Source organism: Grampus griseus (assembly GCF_964374135.1).
Source record: "Grampus griseus genome assembly, chromosome: 21".
In the NCBI taxonomy this organism is placed as follows: Eukaryota; Metazoa; Chordata; class Mammalia; order Artiodactyla; family Delphinidae; genus Grampus; species Grampus griseus.
The window spans coordinates 27,273,437-27,294,728 of NC_139015.1; the positions used below are offsets into that span (position 1 = coordinate 27,273,437).

Genomic DNA, 21,292 nt, shown 5'->3' on the forward strand with positions numbered 1-21,292 from the left:
TGTGAGACAAAGGGAAAAAGCACGATTCTGTTCTAGTAGTTTTACCTTTAAGTCTATTGTTGTCATTTGAGAACATTGCTTTGATGTATAACTAATCTCACTGAAATCTAGTGTCTTCCACTGACTAATAGAAAACCAATAATCCGCATTTATGGCAAGCCCAGACCTTCAACCAAACCTGGGGTCCACGTTGATCTTGAAGGTTCGTGTTGTTCCCTGCAGTCATAGGGAGAGTAGTACATTCTTCAGAAAGCGGTTCCTTGAGTCCTTGGACACCAGAGTTATAATAAGAGCGGGAACTTGTCTCATCCATCTCGCCATGTTCTGTAACACAAGACACGGCCTCAGAAGCATTTATTACTTTGGAAGCCAAGTGGACTCCTGGGCAGAGGAATACACCACCTGAGTTGTTGAGCTTGTCACAGCTCTTTCATCTGGGATTTGTGTGGGGTAGGATGGGGACCTCAGGGTGGAAGGCGAGATGAGTGAGTTATTTTGGTTTTCTGGAATGTTAACATCTTAATCTCTGCAGAATTATTTCTAAGAATTTTAAATGTTGAGAGATGAAGAATTTATTTTGTCTTCCCATATGAAGAAGATATTTCTACTTTCTGCCATGCAGGAAGTAGGAATTAACCAGGAAAGATAAATGCTTACCTTAAATACGTTGATATTTTACTGAGTACTCAAATGTCCCTCCCCCATTTTTTTTAATGACCTGCGAATGCCCAGTTTGCTCCAGTTAAGTGTTTGCATGTTGTGATGTATCTCATCTTTCAATACGCTCCGTGTCTGCCTCCGTCCTATAACCATGTGGCCAGGCACACTAGCTTTCTCCCTGGCTCGGTCTTCAGTCTGAAGAGTAATTGATTACTTTTATTCACCATCAGTCAAAAGTTTGTATACCTTCACTTTCATCACAGTTTATTCTGGGTTTCTCTTTGTAACGGGAAGTCACTTGGAGAAAAACTTAAAGAATAAGAAACACCTTGTAAATTGCACTCTGAGACCTTGAGTAGGCAACAATTATAGGCTCCTTGGTTACTTGTTTTTCTCTTTGTTCCAAATTGAGACTTTTAGGATCTTCTCTTTTCCCTTTAAGGACCTCCAGAGCTATTCTGTTGTCGTGCCAGTGGCTGTTGCATAGAGCCGATGACCAAGGAGGTGGTGTTTTGATTTGAATCCCTCCTATGTGGTGAAAATCACTGTACTGCAGTGGCTCCTTCCCAAAAGATGGACAATGTCCAGTGAGGTTTACTGGATTTCTGGAATCAACTAGTCATTTTTAGAGTTGACGTTATCATCCATTCAGTGGAAAGAACCATTTCCACGTAGGTTTCATGATGCCACATTCCCCACCCCTAAAACTTTGTACACAACCCCCCACTAACCCAAATAACCTTATATACTTCGAATTCTAAAAATTAGCATTTAAAAATATTTTGCTCTGAGACTCAGTCAGATTTGCTTTTTCAGTTTTGCATCCTAGGAATTAGATATTAGTGAGGACATGGTACCATAGCACTCACCTAGGGTTTTTTCCAATGAGCAACTTGTAATGTCGCTTGTTAGCTTCCTCTGGCATTGCTGTGCTTTGGGTACATCGTACTGTCAACTTGAAGCACTGTCTTAACACTGATTTTTAATGTCTTGACGTTGTTGTCTTCCGATAGAGGTACTAAGTGTGCTTTATTTCTGTTTTGCAGTTATGTTGAATCCTAACCCTAATCGACTGTAAACACCTTTGAGAGCCTTTGGGTTGACGGTGCTAGAGTTTTTTTTATTGAAGTCTAGTTGATTTACAGTGTTGTGTTAATTTCTGCTGTACAGTAAAGTGATCCAGTTATACATACGTATACATTCTTTTTCATGTTCTTTTCCATTATGGTTTGTCGCAGGATATTGAATATAGTTCTCTGTGCTATACAGTAGGACCTTGTTGTTTATCCATCCTACATATAATAGTTTGTATCTGCTAACCCCAAACTCCCACTCCCTCCCTCTGCCATCTCCCCTTCCCTTTGGCAACCATAAGTCTGTTCTCTATGTCTGTGAGCTTGTTTTAATGGATGTTAGGGCTACAAAAAAGATAGAGATAGGAGGAAAAAAATGATAGTGCAGTGATGTTATTGACCAGGGTTCTTGGCCCTCTTTAATCAATAGAAACTGATCAGAGGCCAGACAAGAAATTCAGGCAACGCTTTATTGAGGTTTCTGCTGTAGCAGGGGGGAGTGAAAACAAGCAACAGGTTCCCTTGCTCCGTCCCTGAGAGGGGCAAGCTGGTTCCTTATATGGGGTGAGGGTAGGGATGTATCCAGGGGTCAGGCCGGAGGAGTGGCTTAAGTGGCTTGCCCACCCCTTTGGGGGTGTTGAGTGCAGGAGGCATGCGCAGTACACTGCTTTTGCTCCAGACACCCTGTTTTTGCTCCTGGCTCTTCAGAAGTGGTAGTTGGGTTTTTGGCCTTTTTGTATCTTGTTGTCTATAGTTTGCCCCAACTGTGCATGCACACAGTTATTTTTAGTCCCTTAGAGTTTCTTTGTATTTTGACGCTAGCGGAGATATTTGTCCAGGTGCAAGCACTGCAGCAAAGGGTCCTGGGTCCCGGTCTGTCTCAACATGTCAATACCCATTCTTTCCTCTCCCTTCCTATCCCAACTTACCTAACAAGAACATTGTGTTCCGCTCTGGACTGCCCACTGCTGCTCTGGAAGTCACCTCTAAATGTTGGGGAATGTCTCATTCCTTCTAGAGCACGTGGCCGCATTTAATTGATGGTTTAATATCTGCCGCCAAAGTACCAACTCTAGTGTTGGTTGTTTCTTTTAGTTTTAAAACTTGTTCCGTAGTAGCCCAGGTCATTTCTGCTCTCCTCACCCAGACTCTAGGTACCAAGAAAGCTAAGTGCTTGCTATAGGCTCTAGGTACCTGCAAGCTATCCACCTACTGATGACAAACAGCAAACAGGAACGGCCTAACAATATTCGCATGATTGATTCATATTCATTTATACATGGAGGAGGAAGCTGAGACAGCTAAATTAAATCACATAAAGCAATTAAACTTCTCTGTTAGAGTGTTCTTTTTCTCCCATTCTTCTTGCTGACAGTATGCATACCAGGCTTCACCCTAGTGCAATTAAGCTGATTAGGTGATACTAAGCTGCTCAAGTATGTAGTAGGCTTTTTTGTTGTTCCTTTTTTTCCCCCTGAAATTCCTTAAGTCGGATGTCAGGTTCTCAAGGTACAACTTCAGGTCTTCTAAATGTGTCCAAACGCATTCCAGCAAAGACGAGTGACCTTAATCTTCCAAGAACATCCAGGTCCTCAGTATTGACCACTGGGTTTCCATCTTAGATAGAGCATTGTAAGGAAAAAGTATGTAAAATTTTCAGACATTTCTTGAAGTGCTGCTGAATAGACTGGGTTCTTGCTCTGACGGTTTCTTCTTCGCAAACAAAATAATCTTCAGGATGAAAATCTACTACTTTTTCATCCTCTGCCCATCCATCCATCCCTTAGTTTATGTTTAATAATTATAGTAGTGTGCTAACAATAATTTGTTATTTATTGCTTGCCTAATATGCCATATAATATCCTAATAGGCTTATAATACTATATTATTCTCTTTCTACATGAAATAATATGAAGGATAAAGTAGCTTAGAGTTAGATTCAAATCCACGTTTTCTTCCTAATGAATTATATGATCTTAGGCCAGATATCTAACTCCGAAGCCCACATCAGTTTCCTTGCATCAGGCTGCCCCTTGATAAAAGTTATCAGGAGGAACAATATTTTGTGCTTCAGTACAACTTGGTATAAATCTGTTTCCGACGGTGTCTAGCAGCTTGTCTAAGGAGGATGAAAAAAGTAAGCCCCCTCTATTGTACAAGTTCCACCTCCCAATCAGATAACTGTCACATCAGATCAGGATGCAGCTTCTGTTGTTGGTCACTAGTGCCATGTGGTGTATTGTCAGCCTTTGCTGAATCCCACATCCCAGCAGGCTCAACTAAGTCTGTGTATTAGGAAAAATAACAAAGGAATTAAAGGCTTTTACGTGAGCATCAAAATTTCATCCTCCTATCAACGTCTTAGGTGATTTCCAGAAGAAGGACTTTGTTGTGCAAAGAAGGTCATCTCATTAAGAAATGGAAGACAAACCCTGTTCCTTTTGCTGTTCTTTATGAATCTCGCACATAAAATACTGATTTTTTTTTTAAGATGTCAGTTTTTTTCCTGCATAAGACCTTTTTTTTTTTGGTCTAGAGCTAGCCGTTCTTGTCAATGTTGTTGATTTTGGAAACTGATTAGTGAAACTGATCTCTTGATTGCTGTAACTCCAAATTGGAGATGAATAAAGGAATTAATGGATTGGAGGAAATAACACAAAAAGTAATGTGTTTGGTATTGCTTAGCACTTGATACTAAAACAGTAGAAGCTATACATTTTTTAGATTCAAGTTGTTTTAGAGATTATACAGTTAAACTTCCTAAAAATCTATAAAACATAAAATGGTAAAAAAATGAATATGCAATTCATAAAAAGTAAATGAAAATAGTTGAATATTCTTTAATAGTCAAGTTTGCTAGTGATCAGATAGTATATTTTAAACAATATTTGTTTTACCCATCAATTAACAAATATCCCCCAAACACGTTTTGGTGGTGAGGATGAAGAAAATTGGTAAACTCCCATAATGCTGGTGGTAATGTCAGTTTGCATTGTCCTTTTTTTTTTCTTGCGGTACACGGGCCTCTCACTGTTGTGGCCTCTCCCATTGCGGAGCACAGGCTCCGGACGCGCAGGCTCAGCGGCCATGGCTCACGGGCCCAGCCGCTCCGCGGCATGTGGGATCCTCCCGGACCGGGGCACGAACCCACGTCCCCTGCATCGGCAGGCAGACTCCCAACCACTGTGCCACCGTTGAAAATAAATTTAATCACACGTGATATGCACTTAGTACACATTTATTGCAAAGATAATGGTCAAGAGTTTCATCACAGTTTCATTTATCTATGTAATTATTTATCTAGAATATCACACTCTTTGCCTTCATGGAACTTAAAATCGAGAGGAAGGTGCACTGATATATATGAAAAACTATGTATTAGTACAAAGCATTATGGAAGGACAAAGAAAAGGAAGGTAACACAGAATTTTTGTTGTTCCAGAAGGGTTTCATATATGATGTGCCAACTAAGCTGGGCCCTGAGGATAAGAACGGGCTATTAAGCAAAAGAGGGCCAAAACAGTACTTCGGACAGAAGGGAATACTTGGATGCCAGTCCCAGATGAAGAGCATTTGACCCCTGAAAGAACTGAGCAATAATCCCTCTAGCCCCCTTGTGGTGAAGTGATTTGGCAGGAAGCTAGAGACGTAAGCACAGACCAGATCATGAAAGGTCTTGCTTGAAAGCCATGTCAGAAAATGGGAATCTTATCCAAAGGATTTGGAGGGTTTTTACGACAGAATGACATGTTTGAATTTGGATTTGGCAAAGTTCATTCTGCGTGTAGGATGGATTGAAGGAGGGCAATCAAGAATGTTGATGACGACAGGACCAGTTGTAGTCATTGAGGGGAATGATGGTGGTGGCCAGCGTAATGGGAATAGGGATGAAGAGCTGGTCTTGAATTTAGGAGACAGAACCAATAGAGCTTAGTGTTAAACTGGATGTGGGAGGGTGAGCAAAGGAAAGGTAGGCGACCTCCAGGTTCTAGCTTGGGGGACTTAGTGAATATTAGGACTATTCTTTGACTGAGGGCACATGGTCCAAATAGTAGGTATGAGGGGCTAAGCCCTAAGTTCTGTTTTAGGCATAAGAAGTCTGTGAGATCTATGGGGACATTTAGGTGAATACATTAGGAGGCAATTTAATGTACAGGTTTGAAGCTGCAGAGAGAACTGCTAAAGATATATATTCATGTGTAATCAGGATATAGATGATAAGTGGAGAATTAAAATATCAATGCTATAAACCTAACATTTGGAAACAACGAAATGTTAAAAAGTAAGGAACTACCAAGAACAAAACTGACATATCTACTCTCAGTCATTAAGAATTGGTTTAATGAAAAGTTAATAATACCATGAGATACTATGAGACAAAATGAGATACTATCTTGAAGTATACATACATATATATATATATATCCTATTCACAGAAAGCCAAAATATTAAATATACATCTGGAAAAGAAAGATGAGAGAATGAAAGATACCTAATTATTAATAGTATTAGTCTTTGGGAACTTGGTAACTATGGATAACAATGTTTTTTTAAAATACATATATTATTTGTACTTTTCTATAATGTAGCATTGTATAATAAGCCATGATTTTCAATAGAAAGTACATCATAAAATGTTAGATTTTTTTGCATTGTATTTGATTTTACAAGAATATTTGCAAGTTACAGTGTCATCATAAAAGAGATTGTACAAGATTGTTTGCTCGGTAGAATTTCTCAGTAGACATTGATACAAAATGTAGTTGTAAATTTAATCATTTGTGTCCCACCCAGACAAAAGCAGCATATATAATGGGGAAGATACTCTAGTAGATGTCAGTAGAGAGATTTCAACCAAGTCTGCTCCATAGAGCTCTTTAGCAAGTTGTTGAACCTCTGAGGGCCTCGCTTGCTTCTAGGATAAGAGAATTGGCCCAGATTTTATCGAAGATGAACTCCCACTCTATTTTGCCTGAGTCAAGGTCACATAGAAAAAGTTGTATCAAACCATGTTCCCGTTAAGTCAGCCCATATTTATTCAGATATATGACTAAATGGTCACAGTCTGAGTGTTTGTTTAAATGTGACCTGACATCTAATGGAAGTGTATTTATTTCGGAGAGAATTTAGTGTCTGTTCCTTATGTTTTTGTTTCCCCTCTTTTGTTGCTCGTTTTTGTCATGAAAAGATTGAAAGTCCCTGCTGTGTTAACGTGTAGAACATAAAACGCCAAGCTCTTCCTGAAAGGTAATTTTCCAAGAATGAAAAATATGAGAATGGTGTTGGATTGTTTGGTTTTCTGTCATTCAGTGTTGCGTTAAAACAACCATTCTTCCATAACCATGAATGGCCTCACTCTTAAACTGTCAGTTACAAGTGAAAAGTGATAACACGCTGAAAGCAAAGCCTTTCCCAATTCCCACTAGGTTTTCAGATGAATTTGAAACCTAATCAATGGCCCACACTCATACTTAAATGTATCCATTATGGGGGGAAAACTTAAACAATTTTTAAGCTCCATCTTGAACACCGTTTTCAATAAAATATTACCCTTTTAATTTTACATTTTAAAATGAATAATTTTTATCAACCTTACAGTCTAATTTTTTCCATTTCCCCCCCTAGGGACATATTTGTTTGTTTTTGTCCTGATTGATTAATTTCAATATACTAGAAGTTAGACACCATGAAGTAAAATCTAGATGTTGCCATAGTTTAGTTTACAGAGCCTTTTATATGCCTTCACTGGAATAGAAAAGTGTGTGTGTGTGTGTGTGTGTGTGTGTGTGTGTGTGTGTTCTGATTCAAACTGTTTATTTAAGAACACATTTTAAAATGTTGAAAAAGCAAAACAATAAAAATTTAAATCATCAGTAATCCCACCACACATAGAAAACCATTGGGCTAAATTTGGCCTCTTACTTTAGAATCCCTTTGGACAAACTGTTATTACGGGAACAGGCGTCTCATGCTGAATCTGATTGCACGTTGCTTGTTTCCACTAAGGGACAAGGCACCATCAGAACTAGTATAAAATCTCTGGCTTTGACCCAATTTCAGAATTCAGTTTTGCAGATGACTCAAGCAAGAGCTGAAATAGTGGATGATTTAAAAAACCCAAACAACAAAACAACTTCCCCTGTGGTCTTGGGAGAAATGTCAATTGTGTTAGTGTGGCTAAAAGAAAATAACTCCTTCTTCCATATTAGAACAAACATCGTTTCTTCCTCATTGAAAGCATGCACATGGAATTACTTTAAACTGGCCTTAGGGCTCATGCTATAAACCAAGACATCCGTCTTTCTTTGATATGCTGATTACTCTGTGTCTACGTCTCAGAAAACTTAAAGGAAGGTGCATAGAAATAAGAGATGTTAGAGCCAAGTAGGTCCAATAGTTTAGTACAAATGTCAAAGTCAACTCTTCCAACTGTGAGTTATAAGGAAAATGATATTTAACTCTGCATAACTCTTCAACTGCCATTCCATGCACTCATGGCAGACGTGTGCACGTACAATGACCTCAGTTGGAATGCCTTCCCCAAGTGTTCTCCTTTTCAACTCCTACACCTGAACTATGCTGAAATGTAACCCTCCGCAAGATGCCTGCCACAGACCATCCCAAGGAAAGTTAGGCTTTCTCTCCTGTGTGCCCTGTGACATTTTGTTTATACTTCCAGTATACTGGTAGCATGCTTGTCATTGTTCTGTAATTATTTGTCTCTAATTTAATCTGAGAACTCCTTGAGGAAATTAACTATGTCTTAGTGTTTGTTGTTGTTGGTTTTTTGACTGTGCTGTATGGGATGCCGGATCTTAGTTCCCTGACCCAGGGATCGAACCCGTGCCCCCTGCAGTGGAAGTGTGGAGTCTTAACCACTAGACCACCAGGGAAGTCCCCTCAGTTATCTTTCAACTCAATGTCCAGTACCTAGAACACGGTCTAACCTGAGTGCATATGTACCCATATGTCAATTTAATAAAAAGATTGAATATATTAAGGTAAATTGTGATAAGCTGGGGAATGATGAATGTGCTTTTATAAGCTCTACTGAATTCTGAAGTTTCTTGTGTGAGGAACTAAGAAGGTCTCTTCAGATTCCTTTGAATGCATTGAAGTGTTGTTTACCATCTACTCTGCAGAATTTAAGATCTGCTCAATGGAACAATATCTTAGACCATGCATGAGAATGACACAGGTGACATGAACTATGCACATGCAGTGATATAAAGCATTTCCATTTTTATTAGAGGTTGGGAAGAAGGCAGATAATTTCTGAGTTTAAAAAAAGGTTTTATTGGGGCCTAGGGGAAGAGTCTGGGTTTCATAAATCGCATTAAATATTTGGTATGTAAAATTCCGGCTGTTCTGCATTAAATGGATACAGTGCATCCCCCATCTAATTAAGTAACCGTATGGAGACAAGTCATACTTACATAAACAAAAGCAGAGAACCCAGCTCTATTGTGTTGTCTTAGATTATGTAACTTGGTTTCCCTGGTATGGCTTTCTGCTCTGACTTGGATATTGCCGTAGACCAAATACGCTCCCAGACATTGAATGGAATTTAAAGAGCTATTTCTAAGGTGACTTGCTTCATTTAAATATTGCAGTGAGGGGGGCCCTGGAATACTATGCAGTTTCCTACATTTAATAACTGCCTGTTAAAGCCAGTAGTTTTGGGATGTGGCCAACAGGAAATCCATTGTGTATTATTACACTGCTTTGCAGGATAACCATGAGCCTGGCGTATGGTTTAACCATTCACTACGTGTTTACTGAATAGATAAATGCCTCACAGCATGTTTTCCGAGTTTTTGACCTAACACGATTGCTCTAACATACATATGGGTAGCAAAGAGTAAAGATAGTTTATAAACAGTTCATATCATGAGGGCACTGGGATGAAAATAATAACCATCACAAAAATTGAAATATAAATTTTAGGGTAATAAGTTTTAGAATGGAAATCTAGATCATAATTATAATTCTCCTTTGTTTGCAGTTCTTTATCTAGGCAATGATGCTGATGGCATTGGTAGTGGTGGCAAATTAAATTTATGTAACATTTTATCATTTACTATATTTTTTATATATATTATCTCACTTTACCATCACAAAATACTAATACATTTTTATCACCCCTTTTATGGATGAGAAAAATGGAACCTCAGTATTAAGTTACCCAAGGTAATAGAGTTGAACCAGACTTTATTTTATTTATTTATTTATTTTGCGGTACGTGGGCCTCTCACTGCTGTGGCCTCTCCCGTTGCGGAGCACAGGCTCCGGACGCGCAGGCTCAGCGGCCATGGCTCACGGGCCCAGCTGCTCCGCAGCACGTGGGCTCTTCCCGGACTGGGGCATGAACCCGTGTCCCCTGCATCGGCAGGCGGACTCCCAACCACTGTGCCACCAGGGAAGCCCTGACTTTAAATCAGGTTACTTGATCCTAGAGTTCTCTGGTTTTACCGGATTTAGACTTTGCTTTATGGCCGGGTCATTGCTTGGACTTGGGAACAAACCTGCATGTTTTGTACCAGTGAGAAGATAAGAGTACTTTGGAGATAGAAGAGAAAAAAAGAAATGAAATGTATTTCAAAGTACTCTTGGCAAAAAAGTATGAAAAGAATTTAGAATTCCTCAAAGTCTGTTGAAGGTCAACATCATTTATACTCTAACCTCATGGAGTGCCAGCATCCTTCACTGATGGTCCAAGGGTTTGTGACTCCCAATTTGAAATGACTTTGGGCTCCAGTGTACCCAGTCCCATTACAAATTTCACATTTCAGACAGTCCAACATTGGCAGTTTTATATGGTTAAAAACATGATGGAATGAAAAAGCCCCAGTTCCAGTCTCTTTATTTTTGCTGAACTGTGTCCTTGTATTTTATATTCCTTGTATTTTATATATATATATATATATATATAATTCCTTGTATTTTATATATATATTCCTTGTATTTTAATTGGAGTTTTAGTGGTTAAATATTCCTGCTTAAAAGAGATGAAACTATTTCTAAGTGCAATGTTGAAAAATCCTTCTCATTATTTTATTCTCAAACAGGCTTATTCTTTGACTTCTTTTTCTGTTCCTGACTTTAGAAAGGATGCCTAGTCAGTTGAATATAATTAGTTGAGTACTTGCTGTGCGATTCTCTCCAAAATATTTTCTCAAGACCCTCTCTAGGTGTGTCCATAACACACCCATGCTGACCTGGAATTACAGTCCAGCCAAAGGGATCACTGAGCGATCTTTAAGATGAATATTAGACTTATCTTGTGGTTCCTTGCCACTCTTTTGGTTTTATGAACTGCACATAATTGCCATAAGACAGGCACTCACTAAATGACCCTATTGCGCTTCTAAGGGTCCATTCACTTGAACTGAAATGGAATTGTGAGGTGTTTCAGTCAGATCTGTGTTCAGATTCTTACTAAGCTACATAACGTTAGACAAGACACGTAACCGAAGTGTTTTCTCAAATGCAAAAGGGGGTCCTCGCTGTCCCCACCTTGGAGTGATAGTGTCAAACTTAAATGACTTAATCCATGTAGAAGCCTCATTACCATAACCTGTAACCATTCAGTAAGTGGCAGCTCTTATTTTTCTCTCTGCTAACATAGTTTCCATGTTTTTTTAGCTTCCCCAAAACTACTTAACACTGAGTGCATTGGGATTTAATAGTGAAGCTTGGCGCTCTGTCTTTAAGAAGGTAGATCTGGGGCTTCCCTGGTGGCACAGTGGTTGAGAGCCCACCTGCCGACGCAGGGGACACGGGTTCGTGCCCCGGTCCGGGAAGATCCCACATGCCGCAGAGCGGCTGGGCCTGTGAGCCATGGCCGCTGAGCCTGCGCGTTCGGAGCCTGTGCTCCAGAACGGGAGAGGCCACAACAGTGAGAGGCCGCATACCACAAAAAAAAAAAAAAAAACATAGATCTGGTGTATCAGTGAGGAGTATTTTCTGCAAAAACAGAAAACCTGATTTAAAAATAACAAATTATCTGGAGATATATGCCTCCTGGTGTGTGTTCAGCCTCTTTGTTGTCAGAGCTGGTATCTCTGTGTCCTTCTTCAACTTTTCCTTGTGATCTTCCCCAGTTAAGACAGAAACAAAAAAATACATCGATACCCACCACATTTGTTCCTTTTATCAGGAAAATAAAAGCTATCTCAGAAAGTTCTGTTTATCACGCATTTGCCATCGAGGGGTGTCACGTGGCCATTCCCACCTGCGACAAGTAAACTCAGTCCGTGACTTTTCATGCCTCTACCAGGTGGGAGAAGGCAGTTGGCAGGTCAGTCAGCAGCATTTCTCACACCAGGTTTAAAACTATAATCTGAATTATAGAGCAGTGGCCAATGTATTGCGATTACAAGTAAATTTACCTTGAAGCCCAAAATACCCATGCAGTCTTCCATAAAACCATTTATTAAAGTAAGTCATCACCACTACCCCACACCCCAGTCCCCTCCAAAGGATGGGATTTGTCAGCAACTTTTAAAAAAAAATTTTATTGAAGTATAGTTGATTTATAATGCTATGTTAATTTCTGCTATACAGAAAAGTGATTGTTACACGTATGTATTTTTCATATTCTTTTCAATTACGGTTGTCATCAAATTTAAAAATTTTTTTTATACACTAGGTTCTTATTAGTTATCCATTTTATACATGTTAGTGTATACATGTCAATCCCAATCTCCCAATTGATCCCACCATCCCCGCCCCCAGCCACTTTCCCCCCTTGGTATCCATACGTTTGTTCTCCACATCTGGGTCTCTATTTCTGCCCTGCAAACCGGTTCATCTGTATCATTTTTCTAGGTTCCACATATATGCATTAATATACGGTATTTGTTTTTCTCGTTCTGACTTACTTCACTCTGTATGACAGTCTCTAGATAGATCCACGTCTCTACAAATGACCCAATTTCGTTCCTTTTTATGGCTGAGTAATATTCCATTGTATATATGTACCACATCTTCTTTATCCATTCATCTGTCAGTGGGCATTTAGGTTGCTTCCATGATGTGGCTATTGTAAAGGGTGCTGCAGTGAACATTGGGGTGCGTGTGTCCTTTTGAATTATGGTTTTCTCTGGGTATATGCCCAGTAGTGGGATTGCTGGGTCATCCGGTAGTTCTCTTTTTAGTTTTATAAGGAACCTCCATACCGTTCTCCATAGTGGCTGTATCAATTTACATTCACACCAACAGTGCAAGAGGGTTCCCTTTTCTCCACACCCTCTCCAGCATTTGCTGTTTGCAGATTTTCTGATGATGCCCATTCTAACTGGTGTGAGGTGATACCTCATTGTAGGTTTTTTTTCAATTTTTTTTTTCAATTTTTTTTTTTTTTTTGCTGTACATGGGCCTCTCACTGTTGTGGCCTCTCCTGTTGCAGAGCACAGGCTCCGGACGCGCAGGCTCAGCGGCCATGGCTCACGGGCCCAGCCGCTCCGTGGCATGTGGGATCCTCCTGGGCCGGGGCACAAATCCGTGTCCCCTGCATCGGCAGGTGGACTCTCAACCACTGTGCCACCAGGGAAGCCCCCTCATTGTAGTTTTGATTTGCATTTCTCTAATAATTAGTGATGTTGAGCAGCTTTTCATGTGCTTCTTGGCCATCTGTATGTCTTCTTTGGAGAAATGTCTATTTAGGTCTTCTGCCCATATTTGGATGGGGTTGTTTGTTTATTTAATATTGAGCTACATGAGCTGTTTATATTTTTTGGAGATTAATCCTTTGTCCGTTAATTCGTTTGCAAATATTTTCTCCCATTCTGAGGGTTGTCTTTTCATCTTGTTTGTAGTTTCCTTTGCTTTGCAAAAGCTTTTAAGTTTCATTAGGTCCCATTTGTTTATTTTAGTTTTTATTTCCATTACTCTAGGAGGTGGATCAAAAAAGATCTTGCTGTGATTTATGTCAGAGTGTTCTTCCTATGTTTTCCTCTAAGAATTTTATAGTGTCCGGTCTTACATGTAGGTCTCGAATCCATTTGGAGTTGATTTTTGTGTATGGTGTTAGAGAGTGTTCTAATTTCATTCTTTCACATGTAGCTGTCCAATTTTCCCAGCACCACTTATTGAAGAGGCTGTCTTTTCTCCATTGTATATCCTTGCCTCCTTTGTCATAGATTAGTTGACCATAGGTGCATGGGTTTATCTCTGGGCTTTCTGTCCTGTTCCATTGATCTATATTTCTGTTTTTGTGCCAGTACCATATTGTCTTGATCACTGTAGCTTTTTAGTATAGTCTGAAGTCAGGGAGCCTGATTCCTCCAGCTCCGTTTTTTGTTCTCAAGATTGCTTTGGCTATTCGGGGTCTTTGGCGTTTCCGTACAAATTGTGAAATTTTTTGTTCTAGTTCTGTGAAAACTGCCATTGGTAGTTTGATAGGGATTGCACTGAATCTGTAGATTTTTTTGGGTAGTATAGCCATTTTCACAATGTTGTTGCTTCCAGTCCAAGAACATGGTATATCTCTCCATCTATTTGTATCATTTTTAATTTCTTTCAGCAGTGTCTTACAGTTTTCTGCATACAGGTCTTTTGTCTCCCTAGGTAGGTTTATTCCTAGGTGTTTTATTCTTTTTGGTGCAATGGTAAATGGGAGTGTTTCCTTAATTTCTCTTTCAGAGTTTTCATCATTAGCGTGTAGGAATGCAAGAGATTTCTGTGCATTAATTTTGTATCCTGCAACTTTACCAAATTCATTGATTAGCTCTAGTAGTTTTCTGGTGGCATCTTTAGGATTCTCTATGTATAGTCATGTCGTCTGCAAACAGTGACAGTTTTACTTCTTCTTTTCCAATTTGTATTCCTTTTATTTCTTTTTTTCTCTGATTGCCATGGCTAGGACTTACAAAGCTATGTTGAATAATAGTGGTGAGAGTGGACATCTTTGTCTTGTTCCAGATCTTAGAGGAAATGCTTTCAGTTTTTCACCATTGAGAATGATGTTTGCTGTTGGTTTGTCATATATGGCCTTTATTATGTTGAAGTAGGTTCCCTCTATACCCACTTTCTGGAGAGTTTTTAATCATAAACGGGTGTTGAATTTTGTCAAAAGCTTTTTCTGAATCTATTTTAGATGATCATATGGTTTTTATTCTTCAATTTGTTAATATGGTGTATCACTGATTGACTTGCATATATCGAAGAATCCTTGCATCCGTGGGATAAATCCCACTTGATCGTGGTGTATAATCCTTTTGATGTGTTGTTGGATTCTGTTTGCTAGTATTTTGTTGAGGATTTTTGCGTGTATATTCATCAGTGATATTGGTCTGTAATGTTCTTTTTTTGTTGTATGTTTGTCTGCTTTTGGTATCAGGGTGATGGTGGCCTCATAGAATGAGTTTGGGAGTGATCCTTTTTCTGCAGTTTTTTGGAAGAGTTTTAGAAGGATGTGTGTTAGCTCTTCTCGAAAATTTTGATAGACTTTACCTGTGAAGCCATCTTGTCCGGATATTTGGTTGTTGGAAGATTTTTAATCACAGTTTCAATTTCATTACTTGTGATTTGTCTGTTCATATTTTCTATTTTTTCCTGGTTCAGTCTTGGAAGGTTATACCTTTCTAAGAATTTGTCCATTTCTTCCAAGTTGTCCATTTTATTGGCAGAGAGTTGCTTGTAGTGGTCTCTTAGGATGCTTTGTAGTTCTGTGGTGTCTGTTGTAACTTCTCCTTTTCATTTCTAATTTTATTGATTTGAGTCCTCTCCCTCTTTTTCTTGATGAGTCTGGCTAATGGTCTATCAATTCTGTTTATCATCTCAAAGAACCAGCTTTTAGCTTATTGCTCTTTGTTATTATTTTCTTTGTTTCTATTTCATTTATTTCTGCTCTGATATTTATGATTTCTTTCCTTCTGCTCACTTTGGGTTTTGTTTGTTCTTCTTTCTCTAGTTCCTTTAAGTGTAAGGTTAGATTGTTTGAGATTTTTCTTGTTTCTTGAGGTAGGATTGTATTGCTATAAACCTCCGTCTTAGAACTGCTTTTGCTGTGTCCCATAGGTTTTGGATCATCGTGTTTTCATTGTCATTTGTGTCTAGGTATTTTTGATTTCCCTTCTGATTTCTTCACTGGTCTCTTGGTTATTTACTAACGTAATGTTTAGCCTCCATTTTTTGGTTCTTTTTATATTTTTCTCCCTGTAATTGATTTCTAATCTCATAGTGTTGTGACCAGAAAAGATGCTTGATATGATTTCAGTTTTCTTAAATTTACTGAGACTTGATTTGTGACCCAAGAAGTGATCTATCCTGGAGAATGTTCTGTGTGCACTAGAGAAGAAAGTGTAATCTGCTGTTTTTGGATGGAATGTCCTATAAATATCAATTAAATCTATCTTGGTTTATTGTGTCATTTAAAGCTTGTTTCCTTACTAAGTTTCTGTTTGGATGATCTGTCCATTGGTGTAGTGAGGTGTTAAAGTCCCCCACTATTATTGTGTTACTGTCGATTTCCTCTTACAGCTGTTAGCAGTTGCCTTATGATTGATGTGCTCCTATATTGGGTGCATATATATTTATAATTGTTATATCTTCTTCTTGGATTGGTCCCTTGATCATTATGTAGTGGCCTTCCTTGTCTCTCGTAACATTCTTTATTTTAAAGTCTATTTTATCTGATATGTGTATTGCTACTCCAGGTTTCTTTTGATTTCCATTAGCATGGAATATCTTTTTTCTGTCCCCTCACTTTCAGTCTGTATGTGTCTCTAGGCCTGAAATGGGTCTCTTGTAGACAGCATATATATGGGTCTTGTTTTTGTATCCATTCAGCGAGCCTGTGTCTTTTGGTTGGAACATTTAATCTATTCACGTTTAAGGTAATTATCGATATGTATGTTCCTATTACCATATTCCTAACTGACTTGGGTTTGTTTTTGTAGGTCCTTTTCTTCTCTTGTGTTTCCCACTTAGAGAAGTTCCTTTAGCATTTGTTGTAGAGCTGGTTTGGTGGTGCTGAATTTTCTTAGCTTTTACTTGTCTATAAAGCTTTTGATTTCTCCATCAAATCTGAACGAGATCCTTGCTGGGTAGAGTAATCTTGTTTGTACGTTCTTCACTTTCATCACTTTAAGTATATTATGACACTCCCTTCTGGCTTGTAGAGTTTCTGCTGAGAAATCAGCTGTTAACCTTATGGGAGTTGTCTCGTATATTATTTGGCATTTTTCCCTTGTTGCTTTCAATAATTTTTCTTTGTCTTTAGTTCTTGCCAATTTGACTACTGTGTGTCTTGGCGTGTTTGTCCTTGGGTTTATCCTGTATGGGACTCTCTGTGTTTCCTGGACTTGGGTGGCTATTTCCTTTCCCATGTTGGGGAAGTTTTCGATTCTAATCTCTTCAAATATTTTCTTGGGTCCTTTCTCTTCTCCTTCTGGGACCCCTATAATGCGAATGTTGTTGCATTTAATGTTGTCCCAGAGGTCTCTTATGCTGTCTTCATTTCTTTTCATTCTTTTTTCTTTATTCTGTTCCACAGCAGTGAATTCCACCATTCTGTCTTCCAGGTCCCTTATCCGTTCTTCTGCCTCAGTTATTCTGCTATTGATTCCTTCTGGTGTAGTGTTCATTTCAGTTATTGTATTGTTCATCTCTCTTTGTTTGCTCTTTAATTCTTCTAGGTCTTTGTTATACATTTCTTGCATCTTCTCGATCTTTGCCTCCATTATTTTTCCGAGGTCCTGGATCATCTTCACTATCATTTTTCTAAATTCTTTTTCTGGCAGGTTGCCTATCTCCGCTTCATTTAGTTGTTTTTATGGGGTTTTATCTTGTTCCTTCATCTGATCCGTAGCCCTCTGCCTTTTCATCTTGTCTATCTTTCTGTGAATGTGGTTTTTGTTCCACAGGCTGCAGGATTGTAGTTCTTCTTGCGTCTGCTGTCTGCTCTCTGGTGGATGAGGCTGTCTAAGAGGCTTGTGCATGTTTCCTGATGGGAGGGACTAGTGGTGGGTAGAGCTGGCTGTTGCTCTGGTGGGCCAAGCTCAGTAAAACTTTAATGTGCTTGTCTGCTGATGGGTGAGGCTGGGTTTCCTCCCTGTTGGTTGTTTGGCCCGAGGCGACCCAGCACTGGAGCCTACCCAGGCTCTTTGATGGGGCTAATGGCGGACTCTGGGAGGGCTCACGCCAAGGAGTACTTCCCAGAACTTCTGCTGCCAGTGTCTTTGTCCTCACGGTGAGACACAGCCATGCCCCCCCTCTGCAGGAGACCCTCCAGCACTAGCAGGTAGGTCTGGTTCAGTGTCTTATGGGGTCACTGCTGCTTCCCCTGGGTCCCTATGCGCACACTATTTCGTGTGTGCCCTCCAAGAGTGGAGTCTCTGTTTCCCACAGTCCTGTCATACTCCTGCAATCAAATCCCGCTAGCCTTCAAAGTCTGATTCTCTAGGAATTCCTCCTCCCGTTGCCAGACCCCCAGGTTGGGAAGCCTGACGTGGGGCTCAGAACCTTCCCTCCAGTGGATGGACTTCTGTGGTTTGTGTTCTCCAGTTTGTGAGTCACCCACCCAGTAGATGTGGGATTTGATTTTTGTGTGATTGCGCCCCTCCTGCCGTCTCATTGTGGCTTCTCCTTTGTCTTTGGACGCGGGGTATCTTTTTTGGTGAGTTCCAGTGTCTTCCTGTTGATGATTGTTCAGCAGTTAGTTGTGATTCCAGTGCTCTCGCCAGAGGCAGTGAGAGCACGTCCTTCTCCTCCTCGATCTCGAACCAGTGAATCTGGTTGTCAGCAACTTCTACGCCCCAGCTTGGAACTTCTGTTGGCAACTTCCCAGACTGATGGGTTAAGAAGGGGCTACTTTCCTGGGGTTGCAGCCTTTTTGTTGCAAGGGAGGCATGTGAAGGGCAGGGCACTGCTATACCAGCAATTCAGGTCTGAGCCTGGTGAGGATCCTGGGGAGGGGAAGCGGGGAGAGGGATCTGTATAAGGCAAACAGCACTCCTAACACTTCACTATACATACAAAGCAAACAACAACAACAAAAGGAAAATATGTAACTTTTCTATTGTCACTTACTGTATTTCATTTCTTAGGATGCAAACAAATGGTAATACATATAGAAATGTATACCCACAGTGTCTCACCTTTCCACTCTTACCCTCATAAATTGATTTTTTTGGTTATTTTTTCCTTTCCTGGACCCTGACCTGTTTCCTATACATACATGATATTAACATGGCCTCAGTAATAGTTAAGATAGAATGTTACATTCTGCCTTTTCTTCTTCCTTTGCACATTGATTGATTCTTTTGTAAATTGCTTTTCATTTTGTTTTAAATTGAAGTATAGTTAATTTACAATGGTGTGTTAGTTTCAAATGTGTAGCAAAGTGATTCAGTTATACATATATATATTTTTTTGTTTTGTTTTGCTATGTACCTAGATTCCTTTCCATTATAGGCTATTACAAGTTATGGAGTATAGTTCTCTGTGCTATACTGTAGGTCCTTGTTGCTTACCTGTTTTATATACAGTAGTGTATATATGTTAATCCCAAACTCCTGATTTATCTCCCCTCACCCCATATTCCCTTTGGTAACCATGACTTTGTTTCCTGTGTCAGTGAGTCTTTCTGTTTTGTTAGATCGACTGATTCTTAATGGAGGGCCTCGAGGTCGCCGGGACACTTACAGCCAATTTTCCCGTTCCACTCTCCTGCTCTCTGTTTTAGATGAAGACTGAACTTGTTATTTTATCTAATGGGGTTTTACTAAAATAGCAGGAAGGTAACCTAATTGCTTTCAGATCTCTCTGTTTTGTGACTCAGATGGTTAAAACTCGATTTATTTTATCATCCAATACCTTTGTATGTCATTTTACTTAAACTGGTTAAATGTGGTCTCACTATTTACTTACAAATTGGTTTTTTGTGACCCACACCCCATGTCAGTAGTTACTTCTGACATTTAGGCATTGTTACTAATTAAGCAAAAACACCTCATACAGCATTTAGCACTTACACCCCTGTTCACTCAGGCTACCACCATGGGGATCTGCATATATTCTTTATCAGGTGACCCTTTTCTGCAACAGTGAATTACTTTGGACAGAACTCAAGCCCCTGATGGGAGTGTGAGCTGTTTGATGCCCACATAAAGTCTTCTAATACCTTTGTCATTTCCTCTAATGCATGGATTTACAGAAGCCTGAGGGGACTTGGTATTTATTGAAGATGGAAATTGCTGTGAGCAGTCAGTAACAGAATGAATTAATATGATACATTTTATGAAGTCCATTGTAAATATAATTTAAAACATTAAAAAGCACCCTCAGATTCTATCCTGAAATCCTTCTTATTCCATGTGATATGTACACATTTTATTTTCTGAGGGAGTTTATCTAACTTTTATAACTTAAACTGTTTGCTCTCTTATTATTTGGAATATTTGTGTTATGATGCTTTTTTGGCGTGCGTTAGCTTTTCTATTAACATGAGTTAACTTTTCTATTACAAATGCACTTGATAGCTTATAAATATCAAACTCTTTAATATGTGAGGCATTGCCCCCCCCCAAGTTGATACATTTAATGAAAAAAAAAGTTTGGAGAATCAAACTATTGTGTTTAATTCATTTCAGTGGCATGACATAGTGCTTATGTATTCCCGTTGGCGAGCAGTCTTTTTCATAACTCAGTGTCTTTTATTTTCTTCCTTACGCAAACATATAATTATAGGCAGTCATTCCTCCTGTGTCCTAGTTCCCCCCCCTTTTACATTTACTAATTCTCTCTACAGGTTCTTACAGCAGGACATTCCCCCTAATATCGTGAATATGTTTATCCTTGACAGTGCTTACTCATTTAGGTTATTGACTTGAGTGGGAATAATAAGAGGCTCTGTTTGTTCAGAATTGCATTGATGCCACCCAGAAAGCCGGGTTAGGACACAGGATGCACCTGGTCTCCAGGCTCTCTCCTGTTGAGCTAGATTGTTGTTCCAGTGGTTTCATTCGGTCCCTTTCTGCAGCTTAGCCCTAAAGACTGATTTGCTTTGAATGGGAGTAATCCTCTCTGGGGCATAGCTGATCTGGTTATTGAAATCTTTGCTTGCTTTGTTCTTTGGAATGGCCACGGGAAGGCACAAGATAGGGTTTCTCTTGGTTATGCTCCACATTGCTCAGCAGTTACATCTTTCTTCCCTTGACTTTGTGCTAGTTTCCTGGGACTTAAGTCCTTGCTAAATGGAGTGAAGAGACAATGAAGCCAGGTCTTGGCTTATGCTTTTTCCTTTTCATATTGTTTCTCTCCACTCGTCAGTTCCCTGTACTTGGGGAGACTCACATCTGTTTCTTCCCTTTGAACAGATGTAACTGTAGATATTAAACTAAAAACTTATAGCTTGTAGTGATTTGTTTTAGTTCTTAACCTTAAAAGTGAGGTAGCTTTTGGGGTCAGGAGTGCTGGGCGTAAAGAATGATGGTCAAAGACAAGCAGAAGAAGTGTGTATTCCTTTTAGAAGGTTTAGTAAATTTGGGGAAGAAACACTATCCAAGGTAGAATACCAGACAATCTCCAAAGTTTCATAGGTAAAGAAAGTGGAC

General features: G+C 39.4%; 1 protein-coding gene across 3 annotated transcripts in view; it reads left to right on the top strand.

Moving 5' to 3' along the window:
- Positions 1–21,292, top strand: part of UNC5D (unc-5 netrin receptor D) — a gene marked incomplete at both ends in the record, with an annotated part of 594,860 nt that overhangs the window by 308,603 nt on the left and 264,965 nt on the right. The gene's annotated exons all lie outside the window — the stretch shown is intronic.